This window comes from Filicampus tigris, chromosome 3, assembly GCF_054856515.1.
Source record: "Filicampus tigris isolate MCC_2025a chromosome 3, RoL_Ftig_1.0, whole genome shotgun sequence".
NCBI classification, from domain to species: Eukaryota; Metazoa; Chordata; class Actinopteri; order Syngnathiformes; family Syngnathidae; genus Filicampus; species Filicampus tigris.
The window spans coordinates 16,498,811-16,510,351 of NC_141219.1; positions in this window are offsets into that span (position 1 = coordinate 16,498,811).

Sequence of the window (11,541 nt, forward strand, 5' to 3'; positions counted from 1 at the left end):
GATCAATGACATTTCGATTCCTTTCAATGACAAAAGATGATTTGCAGCAGACTGTAGTTTGAGCAACAAAAATAATCTCCATCTGCACCCCTAGTTGTGAAAGTACAGCATTCAATCACCTTCCAAACTGACCCTGAGCCACCCAAGAGGCCCAAACATCTGGGGAGGACAAACTAGAAGATTCCATTATGTGTTTGATGCATCGCCCTGTTCCATTTATAGGCACATTGTCTTCCACTTCACTTGCTTCCCTCCTCTACTGACTTTTGATTTGAGCTGTCTCGCTGCTGGGCTGACACTCTGCCTCCATATTGCTGCTACTTTCCACCCTCCTTCAACCCTCTTCTCACACTCTCCATCACTCGTCCTGGCCTGCTCAGGTCAGAGAGCCTCATTCTCCGCGCACAATCGAACCCACTCTCGCATAAATCCAAACGGCCGCTCTTGCATATCTCGTAAATCACCAACATGCCTTTGTTCTCTTTGCCGCATGAGCCTTATCTCCTATCTTTTCTTAATCTCCTTCCTCATTACAAACTGCGCTCGGTGGTTTGCTCCCTGGAAGCTGGTGTGAAGGATGGGTGCTCGTGGTGGGGGGGGGGGAGGCGAGGGGATGGGTGAAGCTGCAAAAACAGAAGAAGAAGAGGAAGACACTTTATCTCCTCCCTCCAGGCTACACGCTGATATCAGGGAAATAATGAAGAAAACAAAAACAGAGATAATTGACGAGGCCTGTGCGCGCGTCTGTGATTTTGTACGTGCATATGTGTGTTTGTGTGACAATGAATCGCCATATTCGTAGACGCTTGCAACATAAAACGTGTATGAATAATAATTCCGGAATGTTTGCTGAGGCCTGATTGTTCTCATTTTAATGACGGAGGCGAAGCGACGGGATCAATCCCGGGGCGGCGGCGCGGGATGTGGGAAAAGGACAAGGATGGATGTGAGATGCAGCTATTAATGGGGACCCTGATCATGTGATTATGAACACTCAAGTTCCCCAAGTGCATGCGGTGTTAACCTCTTGCTATTTGCTGGCAAGAGTGTCGGGAAGATTATTTTGGAAATGAAATTCCTCCCAGTTACAAGTTACCTTGTTGAATAGTATTTAGCAGTTGAATAGTAGTGCAACTACTCATACTTAAATTACTTTCTGAAGATATAACTAATAACATTTGATTACATTTTGGTTACTTTTTTATTCATTCAGAAGCAAAGTTCTCAACTGTTTTCACATTTTATTACCTGATAGTGTTACAATTTTTCAGCAATACTTAAGACTACACGCAGACAATATAGTAAAACGCTACACAAGATTGAATTTAAGTAACTTTTTTCTATGGTTAGTCTACAGTACATGTACACATTAAAGAAAAAAACACTCATTGGGTAGCTGTGGATTTTGAGCAGATTGGGTTGCATTCGTGTAGAAACTGTCACAAAAATATCATGCAAGTGACTTGAGGTGGTGACCGTTGACAGGAAATGAAAATGTTGGTAATAAAGTATTATTTTTAAGTACAGCTATACTGGTAACCTAATAGGCCATTTGTGGTTTTCACCCCTTGTTGGATCAAAATATAGACCCAACTTGCCGGGTCAATTCCTCGAACCCATCAGTTTGAAAAAAAATGTAGATTACGTAATCTCGTTAAATGTAATTTGTGGCCCTCCAACCCTGGCGGGGAGCTATAAAAGCATAATAAAAACTAAACGATCAACTTAGCACAAAAGACAAAAACAAGTACTGCACAAAGACAGGTATGGAACAAAGACATGTTTGTACGTATTCATGTATGTGTGTGCTCATGCGTGAACAGAGTTTGAATTTGAAACAGCCTGTGTCGGCATTGCATGCCAGTCGCGACACAGGGTGTAGGTCACCGGCTACGGCGCAATCGAGTTAATGCTATATTAAAATGAAAATGAGCCCATGAGACATAATATGCATAATTAACACGGAAATTAAAAGATGAAATGTTGAAGGGTGGCCAGGTGTTGTCGAGGCTTTGCCATCCATGGTAATTTTCTCAAAAGCACGCATAATAAAGCGGGTTTGGGATTATGTAGGAATAAGCAGAATCTAATTGTGCAATGTGGATTGAATATGTATACACATAATGAAGCATTTTAATGAAATTAACAGGAATAAGCAGGGTGAGGATATTCGAGTATACAGTGGCGCCTTGAGATACAAATTTGAATGACCATGCTGGTTGAAATGAATGGAAATGCATTCATCCATTTCAGCCACCACCCAAATAAACTAACCCAAAAAATAATAAACATTTTTTGCAATGTGTTTTTTTTTTTAATCGGGAAAATAGCACTCTATAATATTGCACTTTATAAGAACAATTATTAAAAACATACCGGTAATTACCGGTAAAATCATTCAACAGTTATTGCATCATGATTGAATGCTTCATTTCAAGTCTTTCTGATGCTCCTTCTGGTATGCCCGCCTTGGCCATCGGTGGGGCAGTTTAATACAGTCATAAAGACAAATGAAGAGAGTGGCTCTTTTTTGTTTATCTGTATTCACATTGTCACATTCTGATGAACTCAATAAGATGCAATGTGATCTTTTTTTCCGCGGAGGATCAAGAATATATGCCTGTGAGTATTGTGATATTGTCTGTCTGCATGTGTTGTTAGAGTTGTGTGATACAATGACATACATACATTAATCAATATCAAAGGACATGAAGAGATGTTAACACCAGATTTAGCTGAAAGATATTTAGATTCCCCTCATCGCTACTGAGAGAGTGATGTACTTCCTTTTCCTCCGCTAAGTAAAATGCTTGGTCTGATCACGATTTCTTTTTTCATTCACTTCATTTACTTTCACTGCATGTCATTTTAAGGAAAAATACTGCCTCGGGATATACTGTACTGTATATCGTTTTCGGGATATAGAATTACCAGTATCAGGATATAAATTTTTGTCCCAATCACACATCGAGGTGTGGTTAGCATGTCAATGGCTTTTTCAATTGCATGTTAGCATTAAGCTTGCTCTAAAGAGTAAATCAACCCAAACACATTTTTTTCAAGAATATGTTCCCAGCAAGCCCACTAGTTGAAACAAGGCATTCTGATAAATATCGTTTGTGCAATAAGAGTTAATCCACCCGTTTCTTTGGGGGCGGCCATTTTGTCACTTCTGTCGACTGAAAATTACATCACAACTGCTCACTGCTCAGGTAACGACCAATCACGGCTGACCTGTTATCTGAAGCTGAGCCATGATTGGTCGTTACCTGAGCCCTGAGTAGTTGTGATGTCATTTTCACTTGACAGAAGTGACCAAATGGCCGCCCCCTGAGATGGCTAAAAATGGGTGCATTTTTCTGCTTAACTCATATTTCATATTAATCATATTGCCTTGTTTCAACTAGTAGGCTTGGATAGAAGATATTCTTGAAAAACATATGTTTGGGTTGACTTCCCCTTTCAGCAATTTTTGAATTGTTTTAATTTGCAATGTGCCATTATCTTTGTTTTACGTTTAGTTTGATAGTAAACTTAAGCATGGAGTGGCATTACTCAGTTTCAAGTTTCTTTTTAAAAAAATGGACAATTAAAACGTTCATAACTTTTTTGAACGAAGATTTATTTATAATGTATGAACCAAGTATGTATGCAGCATCCATTTTTAAAATTATTTATTAAATGCTTGTGGTGTCACTGCATCTAAATATAACAGATTGCCGCGCTGTAGCACAGCCTCCGAGGAGTGTGCTTTCTTATAAACGTTGACGTTTAATCAAATCGGCAATTTTTTGAAACTGCCAAAAATGAAGCAAATGTCGCCAAAGGCTATTTTCCGGTTTCTTTTTATTTTGTTTCTGGGACGCTTTTGTAATGTTTTTCTGACATGGCTCCTTTTTGTTTTCAAAACAAGAGCACACTATGTTAAAATGAATGTTTTCTGAATAACGTATTCCTCATTATCACTACAAGCAGAAAAGTCATAACAATAAGTAAAATTGGGGACACAGGATACAATTTTACCAGTCATTTTCCGATTTTGAAAAGACAGTACACAACTTTGAGAAGATTTTTTAATGACAACTGAAAGACTATCACCACATATTTAACGACTCTGCCTAATTAAAGAGAGAAAAACATGATTTGTAAAAAAAAAAAAAATGATGCTAATTAAATTCATCAAAGTCTTGCTAACGCTTGGTCGGGTGTCGGTTTACATAATAAACAAACATGGATGACAAATGCTTTGCTTTAGCTGTTCTTTGCGCTGACTAAAACTTACTGAATCCCCTCGTATAATAAATCAAATTTTCCCATTAAAAGTAATTGAAAAGCCATTAATCCGCTCCAGCCTCTAAAAAAAAACGTCACATTTTTTACGTGTTGTTAATAAAGAAATAGTAACTAATTGAAAGATTAAAAAATTTTTTTTTTAAAAACATCCATCCATCCATGTTCCAAACTGCTTATCCTCACAGCAAACAAAATAGGAAAATGTACTGAGACATTTTCCACATCCGCTCCATGCATCTTGCGTATGGTTTAATTTTGTATTTTTGTGTTTGGATGCTTGTCCTGTTCAATCATAGGTAGTCATCCTACTTCACCGGATTCTGCCGAAATCGCTTAGCGCATTCGTCTCACAGTTTTGGGTTGGCGGTTCAAATCCGAGCTTTGGCCTTCCTGTGTGGAATTGCTATGTTCTCACCGTGTTTGCCTGTTATTTTTTGTGATTACTCAGGCTTCCTCCCACAGTCCCAAAACATGCATGTTAGTTTCATTGACGACTCTAAATTGTTCTTACCGGTTTATGTGAATGCGAACGGTCAAATTCAGCTGGGCTGGACTCCACCTTACCCGCTACTACCCTAATAGTGCTTTCAACACCATCCAGCCCACCCTACTGGGAGACAAGCTGGAGCGGGCGGGGGTGGCGCACCACCTCACCACATGGATCCAGGACTACCTCACAAACCGGCCACAGTATGTGAGAACACAGGACTGTGTGTCTGACGTGCTCCTCTGCAGCACGGGGGCCCCACAGGGAACTGTCTTGGCTCCCTTCCTGTTCACCCTCTACACCTCGGACTTCAACTACAACACCCCTACCTGTCACCTGCAGAAGTTCTCTGACGACTCTGCGATTGTCGGCCTCATCACAGGCGGAGATGATCGGGAGTACAGAGAACTTACTCAGGGTTTTGTGGATTGGTGCCAGCAGAACCGCCTCCTGATCAATGCGGGGAAATCCAAAGAAATGGTGGTGGATTTCGGTAGGCGCCAGCACTCTTCACCTGCACCAGTGAATATCCGGGGAACAGATGTTGAGAGAGTCTCAACTTACAAGTACCTGGGTGTTCATCTGAACAATAAACTGGACTGGTGCGACAACACAGACGCCCTCTATAGGAAGAGTCAGAGCAGACTCTTCCTACTCAGGAGACTGAGGTCTTTTGGGGTTCAGGGGACACTCCTCAGGAACTTTTATGACTCGGTGGTTGCATCGGTCATCTTCCAGGGAGTGGTCACCTGGGCAGGCGCCGTCTCGGCCCGGGACAAGAAGCGGCTGGACAAACTGGTCAAGAGGGCCGGCTCTGTCCTGGGCTGCTCCCTGGACTCTGTGGACTCGGTGGGGGACAGGAGGATGTTGGCCAAGCTGTCATCAATGCTGGGCAACCCGGACCACCCCCTCCAGGGCACCCTAACAGCACTCCACAGCACCTTCAGTGACAGACTGTTACACCCTCGCTGTGCAAAGGAGAGATTCCGCCGTTCCTTCTTGCCTGCTGCTGTCAGACTCTTTAACAAGAACATTGTGTAGTCTCTACAAACTGGCGGTCATTAGTGCAATTGTGCAGTCCTGCACCTGAGCTCGTATCGTGCAATACCCAATATTCCCCACTACTGTAATACCGTGCAATACTCAACATTCCCCACTACTGTTAGTCTAGTTTTATTTTTATCCAATGCTGTTCCTTACATTTCACTACAGCACTGCAGCACTGTCACTTAGAGTATTTTTTCCTCTGTACTATGTACAGGCCGAAATGAGTGTTCCTCATATTTTTTATGTAGATGTAGGTTGGTGTGTATACACATGTGTATATACACATGTTACTGCGTATATCTACATAGGTTTGATTCTAAATGTTTGCCGTCAATGTTATACATTAATGGCCACATTATGCCGCCGCCCCTGTGTGACCTATATCCTTGCTACTGTAACAACGAAAATTTCCCCACTGTGGGATCAATAAAGGCATTCTTATCTTATCTTATCTTAATAAGCGGTATAGAGAAAATGGCTGGCTGGATGGATGGATGAAATCAATTGCACATTGCATCCTGATTGCTAACCTGATTTGTACACTGTCAGATATGTGTCCAAGTGATTCACTTGGCTGTGCTGAATATGGCCTTTGGGCAAAATCTGAAGATGTAAATCACGCTCACGCGTTGCCAGTGGAATAGACAAGTCGATGAGTGGCGGAAGAGCGAATGCAACATGTGAAATTGGTTCGCAAAGTTGAAGGTTTCAAATGTCCAGATGTTTTCTGGGGGTGCAAACTATGGAATTAATATTGAAGGCTTAAGGCTAAATGGATGGTTAACTCAAACAAAATGCAAAGAATACAACAATAATTCAGTGCTGCATATTATAAAGCACTGGAGTGTATGTTTTCTACTACAGTCTTTAGCTGTCATTTTTGTCAGTGATTATTTGACAACATTTCTTGAAAGACTATGGAAGGAAATTGATAATTTTATCAACTTCCATGGCAAGTTTCTTAAAACAACATCTGCTCGTGACAGGGATGGCGCTACATCAGGGCTGGAGTTCGGCGGGGGCTATAGCGCCGTCAGAAATTTGTGTAGCCCCAGTTAAGCGCCTCCAGCATTTTATTTGATATTCTAAAATATATTTAGAAATGATTTTCTCTATGTACTGGTCAAGCCCCCTTTAGCATCTGGAGGGAAAAGATCCCGGGGGCCGTCCCTGGTTCTTGATAACAAAAGGCATGCAACTACCACCGATGATGTCAACACTGAACTCCCAGAGAGGGCATTTGCGCAAAGCGAGAAAAAGTCTATCCAGAACTCAGCATCAACGTAACATAAATTTTAGCAGATGCTTCGAAAAGTGATCAAGCTTTACCCGCATCGACCTAAAGTAGAAGATTATGATGCGCGCCAACCTGAAGTAAATCGTACTTTGTGTTGAAGCAGCAGCTATCAAGCTTCTCATCCTGGCGCTGAACTGCAGTCGGGGACAGAAAAACCTCTTGCTGGGCGGCAATTTTGCACTTGCCATTTGGGACACCTTGTAAATAGCTAATATGAATGTTGAGCTTCAAGAACAAGCATCTGCTTTCCCAAATGAGACTCATTTTCTTGGATGTTGCACTGCAAATCAACCATGGCTTTAAGAACAGATGTGTCAGAACAACAACTTAGGCTGTGAGGGGAATTCATTTTGGATGGGTACTTACAATGCGACTGTGTTTATCTGATGACTAGTCGGCATTCCCCATCGTCAATCACGAAACAATCTTGACTGCGACAATCTCAGACCACTAAGCTAACATCTGCATAAATGATTTAGCAGTTATTACATAACAGACCTCGCAGTGAATGTTTAAACCGATGAAAATTACAACCGCAATAAAAACATTAAATGAATACGTATTTGTCAGTGTCGAAATATCTTTCCAAATCCCAATTTAGACTCTTGCAGGGGATCTAATGTGATTGTACTGATTTACCAAATGTTGTGACCAAATTTAAAGCTTTTATTTTGACTGGTGGAAGGTCTGTCCCTAAAACAATCTGCATGCAAACGTAGCGCTGTGCCGGGAGATATCTTTACTGGACACTGATATCCCAGAAAACAGATTATACCCGGTGCAGAATAACCAACGAGGTTTAGTGATTTGATCAAGTGTCAGGGAAACCGTGGAGAAGGAACGGTGCAAGAGAACAGATGAACGTGTGCAAGAAGCAACAATCAGACGCTGAGCAATTACAACATGCCCCTGCCTGCTATTTAAAACATTCATGTTCAGGGCCCATAAAGGCATGTGCAATCTAACAGGCAATCAGTCTTCTGGATGGCCAGGAGGACGTCCAATCAAGCCATGATGTGACCCAAGGGATTGTTTGTCTCACCCGCCGGACATGTTTAACTCCAGAGTAGTTCAAGTTAATGCGCTACCAGGAGGCCTTGAAACCCCCCTTTCACTTTGTCTTCATGCTGGTCTCATCATGCAGATAATCAGGAAAGTCAGCTGAGAAGCATCACTACAATAACAAACACACACCACAGTCCTCTTTTCTGGTGCACACCATGTAAAGCTGCATAATTATACGCTCAGCTAGGCAATAAATACCCCAACGTGCATATTGTTGGGTAGAATGAAAATCCCAGAGTGGGCTTATTTGTGTGGAAGTGTGCACGCGGATCAAATTAGGCTTTGTGGGCTTGAGTGCCAGAGACATTTGCTCCGGCATTAATGCGCTGGAGCAGCAATCAGAGTGGGAGTGTACGATTTGTGTAAATGAGAGTGACAGATTGCCTCATTGCAGTAATCAGCCATTTTATCGGCGACACAATGCAGACTGATAGCAAGTAGTTTGACTCAGGGGGAATGCTGGAAACTGATAAAGCAAAATACCATCTTCAATCCGTTCGCCCAGTTATGTTATGTGTTTTTCCGCTGGAGCTGATGACCACAAAATGGTGTACATTATAAAATGAACCTACAGCCATTGCTCTCTCTCTCTCTCTCTCTCTCTCTCTCTCTCTCTCTCTCTATATATATATATATATATATATATATATAGTATTATATATTATTATATATATATTTCAAAATATCTCGTCATACTTTAAAATAATACAAACACATTTCAAAACATTTAATATTTTAAGAGCAAGAGCAATGGATAAGACAAAAATATTGTTCAGTGTAACATACATGCAGTGTGTGACTGTTTACAGTAAACAAATCAATTTTTTTCCCAGATGAACAAACTTATGTGTCACCATACACATCAATAATCATGGTCAAAGATGTACGTTATAAAATTAACCTATAACCGTGTTTTCTGCAGTGTTAAAAAAAGCAGGATGACAGAGGATGAATTATCAACAAGATGGCACTAGATGGAAGCCCGCATATTTCTGTCAGCCATCTGTGAGTGAAATGGCGTCCTGTGGGTATTACATGTGTTGAACCACTAGAGGGCAGACTATGCCTGTGCAATGTTACTGCAGGGAACGCACATGAAAAGTGTTGTGCAGGCACTTAATAAAGACAGCTCCGTGATATCGCAGAAGAGAACAGTGGTCTTGCTTTTAAAAGAATCCAACACAACATTTCAGTCGGTACTTGACCCGGTTAGGGACGATGACAGGGACGGACGAAAACCCACTTCCGTCCTATCTTAGTCCATCCTTTTTAAAAGATGTCTTGTCCTCCGTCCGTCGTCCCACAAAATGGGCCATTACGTCTCTGGGACGGAATGCCCATCTCTGCTGAACACTATCATAATACTGCGCACCAGACTCCACCAAACAGTGTGATCTGCTTTTGCTGACAGAAACGCACAGTAGAGTACCCAATAGCAATGTAACTCCCTGCGTGCAGGTGGGAATCGTTGTCCTTCGCCCCCTCCCTCTACAGGGAACAATTAAGATGCTAGACCTCCAGAGTGCGCATCTCTAATGTGCAAAAACAACCCCACCTCTCATAGTAATGTCACCAGAGACAACAACTGATTATTCCCTGTCATGATGCAATGTCGACTTGTATAATACATTACGGCAACAAGATAACGGCTAGAAGTCTGATAGAGAACAATTGGTGCCCTTGTCCGCTAAAAATCAGAGTAACCGTTTCTCTGAATCATATGGAGCCCAACTTGGTGCCAGGGTACGAGAAAAGAAAATGTTAGTTGCTAATCTGTTTCCTAACTTTACTAACTAGCACGTCTATAAAAAACGAAGAACACACACGAAGAACAAACAGTAGCGTGATGTCATGTTGAGTGGATACTGTTCAATAGCTCTATGTGCTAAAGCTAAACTCTCAATAAACTGAATAAAAAAGAAATAAAAGGCTGATTCTTGAGAATACCACACCGACCAAATACGATATTTTTACACTCTTCAGATGTCCCTGACAAGGACATACTTTGCATGCAAAGGGATAAGGCATGTACTAAATGTTAACAGTTAACAAAACAAAATTGCTGTCCACCTTTTTCCTATGCCCTATATATACTTTATCCCGGATTACACACGCAAGGCCGGCTGGGCGTGTTTCTGTCAGTCGTCAGAAAAATGGGCGACCTGTGGCGTAATTCATGTTATTACATGTGTTGAACCAGAAAAGGGCAAACTATGCCTGTGAGTACAATACAATACAATACAATACATATTTATTTATGTAGCGCTTGCATTACTGCTGGATTTTTTAATTAAAAGAAAAAAAGGAATCTACGGCGTTGATGCGGGCAGTTAAAGGTGGCTCTGTGGTATCGCAGAAAAGAACAGTGGTCTTGTTTTTTTTTAAAGAATCCAACACAACACGTCATTCGGTACTTGACCTGGTTAGGGACGATTACAGGGACGGACGAAAACCCACTTCCATCCTTGCTTAGTCCATCCTTTTTAAAAAACGTCTCACCCTCCGTGCCCAAAATGGGCATCCGTCCGTCCACCGTTCCATCCCTGGGATGTCCATCTCTGAAAAGGACAATTACAAATAATAAAATTAAGGTATGGCAAAAAGTTCAAAAGTAACTCTCTTGGAGATTCCAGCAGTTTGGGCGCCTGCAGAATGAAAATGTCTGCTTCTTTCATTGATCAATAAAACCCATGAGTGTCCCTGATTTTTATAATTCAATCAATGATTGTATCCTTCATGAAGGTGTGACTAAATACAGTACGTGGATTTAACATTAATAAAAATCAAATGAAGCGCACGCATGTCAAGTCCACTAAACATGTGCTTTCTGTGTACTGTATGTGTTTATACATGCAACAGAAATTGAATGGCGACAACAAGTGACTCGGTAGCCTGATTTGTGTTCTCTCATCCACCACTGTCCGCGCAATTGTGTCCACTGGGTCAGTTCAATATAGCGTTTGATGTGAGGTAATTGACGTGCTTGCGAGGAGAATGTGAGAAAAATACCAACGTAAAGAGTTAATCTATCAGCTATTGATTTGCCTGCTTCGTAATGTGGACGAAAGAAAGTGCTGTCAACGGAATCGGCCACTGTGATTACAAATGGAGACGTAAATGAATCAAATGAAAAGAAATCCAATGTAGGGCCTATCTAAGGAGCTACCATGTGACCAAACAAACGTGAAGAAGCTCGACACCCACTTTTTCACTGCAGCATAATTAGATAAAAAACTAATTACATCAACACACTGAGTAAAAAAAGGCAAGACATTTTAGACATACATTCATACATTCGCTTTATACTGTTTATTAGGACACTACAATGTATTGGCTAACCTACCAGCGGTGT